The 12,110-nt window shown below is 44.4% G+C and overlaps 1 long non-coding RNA gene across 1 annotated transcript; it reads left to right on the plus strand.

Annotated features, from left to right (window-relative positions):
* The first annotated feature begins 10,145 nt into the window (after positions 1–10,145).
* Positions 10,146–12,110, plus strand: LOC128580413 (uncharacterized). The gene is made up of 3 exons (XR_008378674.1): positions 10,146–10,399; positions 11,307–11,406; positions 11,953–12,110. It is a non-coding gene; the product is annotated as an uncharacterized LOC128580413 (long non-coding RNA).

Genomic DNA, 12,110 nt, shown 5'->3' on the forward strand with positions numbered 1-12,110 from the left:
TTTTAGTAGAGACAGAGTCTCACTTTACCACCCTCGGTAGAGTGCTGTGACATCACAGCTCACAGCAACCTCCAGCTCCTGGGCTTAGGTGATTCTCTTGCCTCAGTCTCCTGAGTAGCTGGGACTGCAGGCACCCTCCACAATGCCCTGCTATATTTTTGTTGCAGTTTGGCCGGGAATGGGTTTGAACCTGCTACCCTCAGTATATGGGGCCGGCCCCCTACTCACTGAGACACAGGCGCTGCCCTAAATTATCTTTTTCAATAGAACAAAAGTTAATAGCTGCATTTATGATTTTTAGATTGTTATCTATTTGTTTTATTTGTTTATTATTGTTATTTTATTTAAACCAAGCAGTAAAATACTTTGGGAACGGGTTACATTCACAGATCTATTTAATCTGCTATTTTTCTGAAATGTAAACATGCATTTTTAATGTATACTTAAGTAATAGTGAAGGAATAAAATAAAGAAATAAAAAATTATAGTGAAGTGCACATTATCGAATTAAACCATCTGGGCGGTCTTCACATAGTTTTGGTTGAATATGAACTTCAGTGCAATAATTCTTTTTTTTTTTTTTGTAGAGACAGAGTCTCACTTTATGGCCCTCGGTAGAGTGCCATGGCCTCACACAGCTCACAGCAACCTCCAACTCCTGGGCTTAAGCGATTCTCTTGCCTCAGCCTCCCGAGTAGCTGGGACTACAGGTGCCCGCCACAACGCCTGGCTATTTTTTGGTTGCAGTTTGGCCGGGGCCGGGTTTGAACCCATCACCTTGGTATATGGGGCCGGCGCCTTACCGACTGAGCCACAGGCGCTGCCCTCAGTGCAATAATTCTTGAAGTATAATTTTTATTTACTATATGCCTCTGGTTGAGTGTGATGGTTCATGCCTATAATCCTAGCACTTTGGAAGGCTGAGGCAGGTGGATTGCTTGAAGCCAGAAGTTTGAGACCTGCTTGAGCAACAAACATAGCTAGACTCCATCACTACAAAAAATCGAAAAATTAGTGGGTTGTGTTGGTATGTGCCTATAGTCCAGCTCTTCAGGAAGCTGAGGCAGGAGAATGGGTTGAGCCGAGGAGTTGGAGGGTTCAGTGAGCTATGACAATACCACTGCACTCTAGCCTGGGCGACAGGGTAAGAGCCTGTCTTAAAACACACACGGTGCCAAAAATATATAAACATTTTGGTTCGGCACCTGTAGCTCAGTGAGTAGGGCACCAGCCACATACACTAAAGCTGGCGGGTTCAAGCCTGGCCCGGGCCTGCTAAACAACAATGATAACTGCAACCAAAAATGAGCCGGGCATTGTGGTGGGCACGGGCATTGTGGTGGGCACTTATAGTCCCAGCTACTCGGGAGGCTGAGGCAAGAGAATCATTTAAGCCCAAGAGTTTGAGGTTGCTGTGATCTGTGATGCCACGACATTCTACGGAGAGTGACATAGTGAGACTCTGTCAAAATATATATATATATAAATATATATATACACACACACACATACACACACATGCTTTTTAAAGTTGAAGGTACAGTTACTTGTCACGTGTATCTAGACATGCTATGTACATCCATTTTACCTTCATTTCATTCACTTTTTGAGAATGACTGATTTTACGTCAATAAGATCTCTTAAAATGTGTATACTTTTTCTGGGCCCCCTCTGTATAGTCATATATATGCCTGTGAGAATTAAAAAAAATATTCATAGAAAAAACATGGCCAGGACATCCTCGAAAATGTTAATAGATACACTACAAAGATAAACAACTTTTTTTTTTTTTCATGAGAGAGTAGACTGTCATGGCATCATAGCTTACAGCATCGTCAAACTCTTGGGTTCAAGAAATCCTTCTGCCTCAGCTTCCCAAGTAGCTGAGAATACAGGTGTGCACTACAGTCAGCTGTTTTTTCTATTCTTAGTAGAAACAGGGTTTCACTCTTGCTTAGGCTGGTCGTGAACTCCAGAGCTCAGGCAATCCACCACTTTAGCCTCCCAGAGTGCTAGGATACAGGTGTGAGCCTCTGCTAACGATATACAACTTTTTGTATCCATAATAATTAATTTTCTTAAGTTAATAGATTTTTTTCCTTAAGGAAGTTGATTTTTACTTCCTTTTTCCTATTTTTTTGTAGTTTCCAAATTTCCTATAGTGAGTATATTACTGAGTAAGAAAATAAACCAATAAGTGTTAACAAAGAGTTTGACAGGAATAACCATCTGATTCTCTTGGTAAAAATTCTCTTTAATAAGAAGACTGAAAAGCAGACTAAGGGAGATAATAGAACTGAACACACCCTGGTAAAAGGTTGGGATCTTTCTTATCCTGGAGTTTAAGGGGAGCCAGTAAAAGATTTGAGTCTGGCAAAGATCCCTTCCATGAAAGTGGTTCCTTGTGCCAAAAAGGTTGGGGAGCTGAGTCAGTCTTTCCACTGATGGGGGTGGGGGCAGTGGCGGTGGAGGGCATAGGGGGATCTGACAGGAAACGGGTTTAGGCAGCGATGTGAGTGATGAGGAGCAGCTGTAAATACAGATGAATCTCACTTGTCTGCCCTTCACCTCCTATTGTGTGGTCAGATGAGTACCAGTCCATGGCCCAAGAATTGGGGATTGAAGCTTTAAATCATTTAAATAAGAAGTATACCCTTCTAGAGATATGACAACTAAAGTACAAGGAATAAAATAAAAAATAAGTTGGACATCACTAAATTTAAAATGTTTGTGAAGAGGCAACATATACAAATAGAGAAATTTTGGAAACCATATATCTGATAAACGGAGAATGGATTAGAAGGGATTGAATGAGAGGCATAGGTCCTGTGCCTGTGTAGGCATTTTTAAGAATCCAAAGAACTGTGAAGTCTGTGTTCATATTGAGAAACAAATCTTGTGTGCCTCTTCAGGTCTCCTGAGTGCCTCCTTCTTCTCTGTCTAGATCAGAGCTCTATCTAAGCCAAGTTATTGTTTTACTTTTGAAGTTGGAACAAGTACCACAACTTGGGCATAGGAGCAGCCTTCCTGAGAGCCACCAAATAGCTAGAAGATACAATGCAGAAGTTTGGAGCTGTTTAGCACTTCATGGGGTAAAATTTCACCAATGGTAAATGGATTCAAGAGGAAGACAGGCAAATATACTTTCTCTTTTTTCTCTTGCGGACTAGTCTAATGTGAAGTTCCTCTTTGTCAACCCTTCCGGGAAGTCCCATACCTTCTGAGTGACTTGTATGACTGCACAACCAGATGTGGTGACAGGGCACCTCACTGCGTCCTGTCTTCCCTGGCCTTGTTCCTCTTCCCCACTTTACTCACTATTCTGGGCTTGTGCCTTGCCTTGTTCAGTAGCCAGGATTAGACCACCTTTACCAACACAGTGGCATTTGAAGTGAGTGGCAGTCACTATCAGGAGATATTTAGAAGATAGTTTTGCGGGCGGTGCCTGTGGCTCAAAGGAGTAGGGCCCCATATACCGGAGGTGGTGGGTTCAAACCTGGCCCTGGCCAAAAACTGCAAAAAAAAAAAAAAAGAGAAAAAGAAGATAGTTTTGACACCAATTTGGTGATTGATCTCGTATGTGAAGAGTGAGTGAAAGGGATGTATTAATAACTAAGGTTACTCATAGGTTTCTAATTTGCATAACTAAGCAGCCAGCACTAGTGCTAGTCCAAGCACATAATTAAGCCTGGGTCAATATTTATTGGATGAATGAGTGAATGCATGAATTATGGTATATACCTAAGGTAAAGACTGCAGAAGGTGTTCAATAATGTATCATATGTAGAATAACCTCAAGGAGAGTTTAACAAATACTAGTGGGGAGTGTTTGGAGTCTTTTTTTTCTTTTCTTTGATACAGAGTCTCACTCTGCTGCCCTGGGATAGAGTGCTGGGGCCTCAGCCTAACTTACAGTAACCTCAAACTCCTGGGTTCAATCACTCCTCCTGCTTCAGTTTCCTGAGTAAAGTAGCTGGGACTATAGGCACCCACCACAACACCCAGGATAATCTTCTATTCTCAGTAGAGACGGAGTCTTGCTGTTACTCAGGCTGGTCTGTACCTCTTGAGCTCAAGGGATCCTCCCACGTCAGCCTCCTAGAGTGCTAGCATTACAGGCATGAGCCACTGTGCCCACCCTGCAGTCCTTTTTAAGAGGCCTTAAAAAAAAAAAAAAGAGGGCTTAATGAAGAAATATATGAATAAGTGATTAAGGCACTCTGAAGAGAGTCAAAAAGCTGAGCCTAGAGGAGGACTGACCATCCTGTCTGCAGTTCAAATGAGTTTTATTCTTGTTAAACTTGAACCCGAACCTGATTTGTTCCAAATAATATAGTGAAGTTGAAACCATCTTTACTGTCCATAATTCACAGAGCAAGCTGGTAGTTAATATAGTACTAACTTCTGAGCCTCTCATTTCTGAGCTATTTTTATTTTTGTGAAAACCATAGAAAAACAGAGCTAAAGAGACTTTCAGAGATTATCTGGCCCACTCTCCTGGTTCAAGGGTGATTTGGCACCCATGTTTAGCAAAAGCACTGATATTTATTTTTCTGTAGAGATGACTGACACTCAACTACCAAATAACAATATTATGTTATAGAAATGCCAGCCAAGAAAAGCTTACAAAACTAAAAAGTAAGAACATGTTTTGTTCAACTATAACAGGGTGGTGACCCCCACTGTAGGGACAGTTTCTTTTTCTGCAAAGTTAGGGATATTTTGGCCTAAATGGAATTTATGGCTAAGCATAAATGCTAGACTTAGGCTTAGAAATGGCTATAAAATAATTATTGTGCTTGGTGTTAAAACTAAAATTACTGGTTTAAAAGCATAATGAAAACTCTAGTGCCAATCATAGCAGAGCAGTATCTTACAGGGTACTCAAGACACAAGGTTATCAAGGAAAGACAAAATCAAGTATGGTCAAATATTTTTTCTTAAAAAATTCTCAACCATAGCTTACTATGTTCCAGGCACCTTTGTAAGAACTTCACACATATTATTCATTTGATCTTTGTAACAATCCTATGGAGGAAGCACTGTTATTAGCCCCATTATGCAGATGAGGAACCTGAGGGTGGGTAACTTCCCCAAGATCATACACTATGTGGCAGATCTAGAATTCAGACCCATTATTCAACTGCTTTAAGGGCCACACTGTTCAGATACTCAGCATCTTTAGCACAGCACGTGGATCACACCATGAGGAGTGCAGGGGAACTGAGGGCAAGTGATGACGCAGTGGATCTCATCTTCTATCTCATGCTGAGCTAGGGCATACACTTACTAAGCAAAATGGTAAGCAGAATTATCCACACTGTTTACATCGTTTTCTCTCTGTCATTGACAGAATGTAGTTTGACTTTGATATTTATATGCAGGAAGGATTCAACTTCATTGTAACAGTCAGGGTCCATCTGGGAGCAGTAGCCAATCAGGAATAAACTTGTGAACCTGGCGAAGAATGACATTTTCTTGAGCTCATACTACTAAGTGAGAAAGACCTTGTTTCATCACTGCTGTTTCAGGCGTGTGACTTTATTAATCCACTCAGCAATTATTTATTGGGTGCCTTTTCCATGAATGGCACTGTTTCAGAGGAGATACGTTGTTGAATAAGGCTGATCAAATCTTTGCCTTCACAGAATATACATTCTAGAGATGAGACAAATAATAATCGAGTAAATAGTTAAACATTTCAGAGGTTAGATAAGAGATGTAGGGGGAAATGAAGCAGGGTAATTGGTTAGATTCCAGAAAGCTGGGGCTGTGTTGCATCTATATGAGATGGGAAGATCTGGGAAATCCTCCCTGAGGTGATATTTGAGCAGAGACCTGAATGAGGTGAGGAAGGAGGCTTTATGAAGATCTAGGGATTGAAGGCAGAGGAAACAGAAAATGCAAAGACCCTAAAGCAGGAGTCTACTTGACATTTTTAGTGAGAAGACTGGTTACTGGAGAGGAATAATAGGGTATGAGTGAGAGGACAGGAGTCCACCCAAACAGGCTGTGGTTAAGAGTGTAGATTTTATTTCAAGTATGAAGGCAGATGACTATAGGACTTTGAATGGGAGAGTGAGCTCATTTCATTTATATAAAAAAGACTGAAAAAAAAAAAACCCCTGCTTTCACTTATATTAACAAGACTGCTTTGGCTGGTGTACAGAATGGACTGTATGGTGAAGGAGTGAGGATGGAAAATAGCTATAAGGTGACTATAGTAGGCTGGGCAAGAAACATTGATGGTTTAGACTAGTTGCTAGCATAGGAGGTTGCAAGAAGCAGTGGGGTTTGAGAAATATCCATATCTCTATCCCTATCGATAAATTAGAGCTAACAGGAGGGGCTGATAGATCAGATGTGGAGTGTGAGGGAGAGGAATCTAGGGAGATGGGGTTGGGAGAATTGTATTATTACTTAGGGAATATTTCTCAGGGAAGATGAGAGAAACATCTTTTTTTTTTTTTTTTGAGACAGAGTCTCACTATGTCACACTTGGTGCCATAGCATCACAGGTCACAGCAACCTCAGTCTCTTAGACTCAAGCGATTCTCTTGCCTCAGCCTCCTGAATAGCTGGGACTACAGGTGCCCGCCACAATGCCCAGTTATTTTTAGAGATGGGGTCTCACTGTAGTTCAGGCCGGTCTCAAACTTCTGAGCTCAGGCGATCCACCTGCCTCGGCCTCCCAAGGTGCTGGGATTACAGGGCTGAGCCACCACCCCCAGCCTGAGAGAAACATCTTAAGGTAAAATGGTACAAGGCCTACAGGCCTCTCTTGGGGAACTTTTTGATACCAAGACAGGAGGCCCACAAGAGGGCACAATTCTCTCCTCCAGCCATAATCACAGACACATTCCTTTCCAGTCCCTTCCTCTACTGAAGTCACCCTACAGAACACAGCCATGGCCAGGAGAAAATTCTACCTTTTTTGCAGGTAGTAGTAGAACTTACTGAAGGCAGAAGGGCATCTATGTGTATAAAGATTCTATACCGTAGATATGCTAAAAATAAATACATATGTACCCTTTATTTTAAAATACATACATCAATGTATATGTGAATATATCCATTGTATATGCTGAAGTATGTTAGTATGTAGGTGGCTGTAAGTACTTTACCTGGCTTTATAGTTCGGTACTGGTCTGAGTTCCTTGACCTCCCTCATCACTCCATATGTTTTCTCAAGCCCAAAGCCTCTCAAAGTCCTACCCTCCCTAGCTGGGGATCTGGCATACACAGAAAATATCACCTGGACACAGCAACCTTTGAAACCAAAGAATTTTAGCACAGGAAGGAAGAACTAGTCCAGCCCTTCATTTACTTTAAAGCAGAGGAAACTGAGCCTAGAGAATTTATAAGATGCCCATAGTTCCAACAGCTGTCCTCTGTGCACAAAAGCCCCGACCTTTTCTGAAACATGCTTTATATGTATCTAATATATTTCTAAGTTCTTAACATTTTCATTTAATTCAGAAGTGCCCTGATTAGATTCATCTATAATTATAAAGGGAGAAAGGGCTAGGGAGAAATAGGAACTGTATGTTTTTAACATATATCTGTCAATGCCTTATCATTACCTTAGTGAATTTTTCTGAAAGGTGGATATAATGGGAAACCTGAAGTCAAATCCATGTTTTAAAAAGCCACATTATAACGTAAGCCTATGCATCATCATCATTTCATCCAGTTTCCTCAGATCAGATTGAAGACTCTGCCAAGGCAAGGATTAGAGATGTGACTATAGGATTGTGGTTTTTTTTTTCTTTTGAGACAGAGGCTCAAGCTGTTGCCCTGGGTTGAGTGCTGTGATGTGACAGCTCACAGCAACCTCCAACTCCTGGGTTCAAGCAAGTCTCCTGCCTCTGCCTCCCAAGTACAGGCGCCTGCCACAACCGCCCAGCTGTTTTTTGGTTGCAGCCATCATTGTTGTTTGGTGGGCCCAGGCTGGATTCGAACCTGCTAGCTCTGGTGTATGTGGTTGGCACCTTAGCTGCTTGAGCCACAGGTGCCGAGCCAGGGTTATGGGTTTATTCCTTCAACAGATGTACTGAAAGTCATACTCTTTTTTTTTTTTTGTAGAGACAGAGTCTCACTTTATGGCCCTTGGTAGAGTGCTGTGGCATCACACAGCTCACAGCAACCTCCAGCTCCTGGGCTTAAGCGATTCTCTTGCCTCAGCCTCCCGAGCAGCTGGGACTACAGGCGCCTGCCACAGCACCCAGCTATTTTTTTGTTGCAGTTTGGCCGGGGCTGGGTTTGAACCCGCCACCCTTGGCATATGGGGCCGGCGCCCTACTCACTGAGCCACAGGCGCCGCCCTGAAAGTCATACTCTTAATGGAGGAACCCTGCAGGGTACCTTTCCAACTACCATTGCCCACAACTTTCATTTTGGTGACTGAGTCTACTCACAGTAATAGTAATAATAAGTATCACGTCCTTCCTATGCATCAGCCTTTCTGTTTAGCATTTTTTTTTTTTGAGACAGAGCCTCAAGCTGTCACCCTCTGTAGAGTGCAAGGGCATCACAGCTCACAGCAACCTCCAACTACTGGGCTCAAGCGATTCTCCTGCCTCTGCCTCCCTGGGACTACAGGCCCCCGCCACAACGCCCGGCTATTTTTTGGTTGCAGCCGTCATTGCTGTTTGGCGAGCTTGGGCTGGATTCGAACCGGCCAGCTCAGGTGTATGTGGCTGGCGCTTTAGCTGCTTGAGCCACAGGCGCCCAGCCTCTGTTTAGCATTCTATTTCCACTATCCTTTATCCTTAATCCATATACCACTCCTATGCTATAGGTGCAGTTACATTTTAGAAATGATGAAACTGAGCCACCAGGCATAAGATTGGGTAATTTGCCACAAGTCGCAGAAGAAAAAAATGGAAGAGTTAATATTTGAACACTTACTCAAGTACTTAACACCCTGTATTCTTTTGGATCTTAGTGAAGCCCGGCAGCTTTGGGTGAGGAAACACTTAAGCTTGTTGTGAGTTTCAGCTGAAAAAGGTGGGGCCAGAGGGCCCACTCCTGACCTTTGCCCCTAACCTGGAAGATCTGCCTTAAGTTGAAGGAAACTGTGAATAGTTACTCAATTTGGTGGAGCATATGTGATGAAAAGGGCCATCAGATGAAAAATGGCCAACATCATTTAGCATTTTCTTGTCGGCTATGATTTTTTCTTTTAAGATATTTCCCCTCTCTGGTTTTCCAGTGTTTTTGTGACAAAACATTTGCGCAATGACCTGGGGTGTTATGACACCATTAGGTGAAAATTTGAGGACATCTTGGATGAAGGACAACTTTTAAGTAAGAACAGTCTGCCCTCGCCTTGGTTAAACAAATCGAATGGAAACGATTTGTTGAAATGGGAGCATCCAATAGACGCAAGCTCTTCGAAACAGCCCTGACTCCTCAGCAAACACTGTTGCTTAGCAAAACGTCAAAACTCCCGAGCGCAAACAAAACGTCTGAGCCCGCCCTGCGCTGGCTTCTCTCCACAGCTCAGGTTTTGGAGAAAGTCTAGAGGCCACGTGTAGCTCCTCCCTCTCGGGTTAAGAAGTGTGGGGGGAAGGGGGGCGGGCGGGAGGAGAGAAGAAAAGCGCGGACGACCGGGTTTGTACGTCTGGGAAGACGCCTCTTGCAATCCCGACAAGGTGCCGATGGATCCTGGGGGAGCAAGGGTCTCAGCGCAGGAGCAGGGGAGAGGAGAGGGGAACTCAACCCTCTGTCCCCCACCAGGAAACGTCCCCGCCGGCCCCTCCCTCCACCACCACCACCTCCTGGGGACGCGGGTTGTAAAATCCCACGCAGTGGGGTGGGCTCGGTGGCCGGGCGGGACGAGGCACTGCCGCCTACTGGCAGGGCCCCAGCACCCTCCAGCACCCAACTGTCACCTCTACCTTCCCGGGGCGTCTCCAGCCTCCCTTCACTAGGCCAACCTCCAAACATGGCTCCAGGCTTACCCCTCCCTAGCCGCAAACTCCCAGCCTCCGGATCCCCCCACCCCCACCCCACCGCGTCCCCAGCCGCGCATCTGCACTCCGGCTGCCAGAGGGAGGAGCAGCAGCCGCAGCTGCCCCGCCTCTGGGGTTCTTGACTCCCGGGGCCTCTTGAACATCTGGATGCGGGGGTTAATGCTCCAGATGTGGCTCCTGGGCGGCCAGATGTGTGTGTTCCCGGGGCCGGCGAGTCTGGGCGGGCGCGTAGGAGGGGCTGCATTTTTTCCCCCAGAGCACACTTAAAAGCCAGCGGAACCTCAAGCCCCCTGGGCTCCAGGCCTGGCTAACCAGCTCGTAACGGAGAAGTTTCCAGCCCCGCCTGTGCCCGGCCGCCGAGCAGCCCTTGGGACTTCTTGAACCGGCAGAGAAAATAGGGCAGCTCTGCAGGATCCCCCAAAGTAAATCCTCAGGTTTTAACCTTGTGCTGGCATAGGAATCCAGCAGCGCAGCCAGCAAACCCATTTGGGATAGGGCGGGGGGAAGGAGAGAAGTTACAGTAGGGTTCGCATCTGGGACTTGACCTAAAGCGTTCCTTGGCTGGTTATGGATTCCATATTTGAATTAGGAGTCGTGTTCCACCTGGTACAGCCAGTTCAGGGCAGGAGAGTAGCCAGGCAAACCCCGTGACTCAATCCCCTTGGAATGTGCCTGGAATAGTAATGGGGACTTGAACGGTTTTTATGGCCGAGGTAGCTGGAGGAGACGAAGCTCCTAGGCCTGCCACTGGCGGACGGCCTAGGGGGGCAGTATTGCTTTAAGCAGAGCCGCTGCGTCTGCACACAGGAGAAAAATAGTCGGAGCATCTGGTTTAAATCAACCAAAAGGCATTTCTATCAGCTTAATCCACCGTCCTCCAGAACAGGACAAGCCACATATATTCCCGGTACGCTTTTAACACGTCAGGAATAGCTAAACCCAATCACATTTCATCGCTGGGATTTCGAAGTGTCCCAACATGCAGCTGTCGTTTATTTTATAGATGTGGCAAATTAAACTTCCTTTTCTGAGGTTGTGTGTGGGCATGTGCATAAGCACTTAAAGTTGCAAGCAACCTTCTGACTACGCTGCCCCTTTCGTTTCCATTTTCCTTTTTTGGGGGGTGTGCGACTTTAGAATAGTAAAAAGTATCCGAGGCCAATATGCTTACACCACTAAATATGTAGCCACATTTCCCTCCCTTTAAGCCCTAATCAGAATACCAAAAGCAAGTTGGAACAAAAGGAAAACGTGTCTGAGAGTAAAGAGGAGAACTTGTGCCAAGAATTACAGTCACAGGGTAAATAACCTTGTTTTCTCCTTCATCAGTGGCCGCTACCGAACCCAGTTCTTGGAAGATGGCCAACAGTCTGTCTGGTGGAGGGTGCTGCTAATTAGAGAGAGCCCATAAACCTCTCTGTCAAAGAGGGTATGTGACCTTCCCTTCAAGTCTAAACAATAAAGCTGGCGAACTGCAGGCTGCACTCAACACTGGCTGCCCTGCGGATTCCCTAAATAGGAACAGGATGAAGGCCAGGCTTAAGAGGTTACCATAGCTCTACTCTCACACTTGGAGGAATCAGTCACTCCACTTTCCCATATAACTTGTTTCAATTACTCTCTACAATCTATTTAGGGGAGAGCAGCTTGCAGAGAGCACTCATTGTCTAATCTAAATGAGGAAGCAATTATTACTTGCCCCCAGTCTAATGTGCTCTGAGACTGTTGGGTCAAAGATCAATATGGTCTCATGTAACCTTACTATGCACTTTGGAAGATTTTGGAAGATATTCCCTTTTAATGACAATGATTGATTCCTACTTTTTTGTCCTATTAAGGTTACAAAATTAAGGTTCTTCCCTGCCCCCGCGTCCTTTCTAGTTTTAAAATTTAAGTAAGGCAAAGACCACAGTCTGCATATTGCTTCATGTTAAATATTAAAAAAAAATATATATTTTTTGGTGCTTTCTTACAGGCATCATCTCAGGACATCACAAAATAGAGTTCCCTAAGTATTCCTTTCTTTGTCTAATATACCTCCCTGGGAGCACCCTTGCTTGCTTTAATTTTATACAACACATTGTAAACTATAAATAATACAGTTCCACTTTCCTAGAACATATGGAAAGTGTC

Source organism: Nycticebus coucang, chromosome 3, assembly GCF_027406575.1.
Source record: "Nycticebus coucang isolate mNycCou1 chromosome 3, mNycCou1.pri, whole genome shotgun sequence".
Classification (NCBI taxonomy): Eukaryota; Metazoa; Chordata; class Mammalia; order Primates; family Lorisidae; genus Nycticebus; species Nycticebus coucang.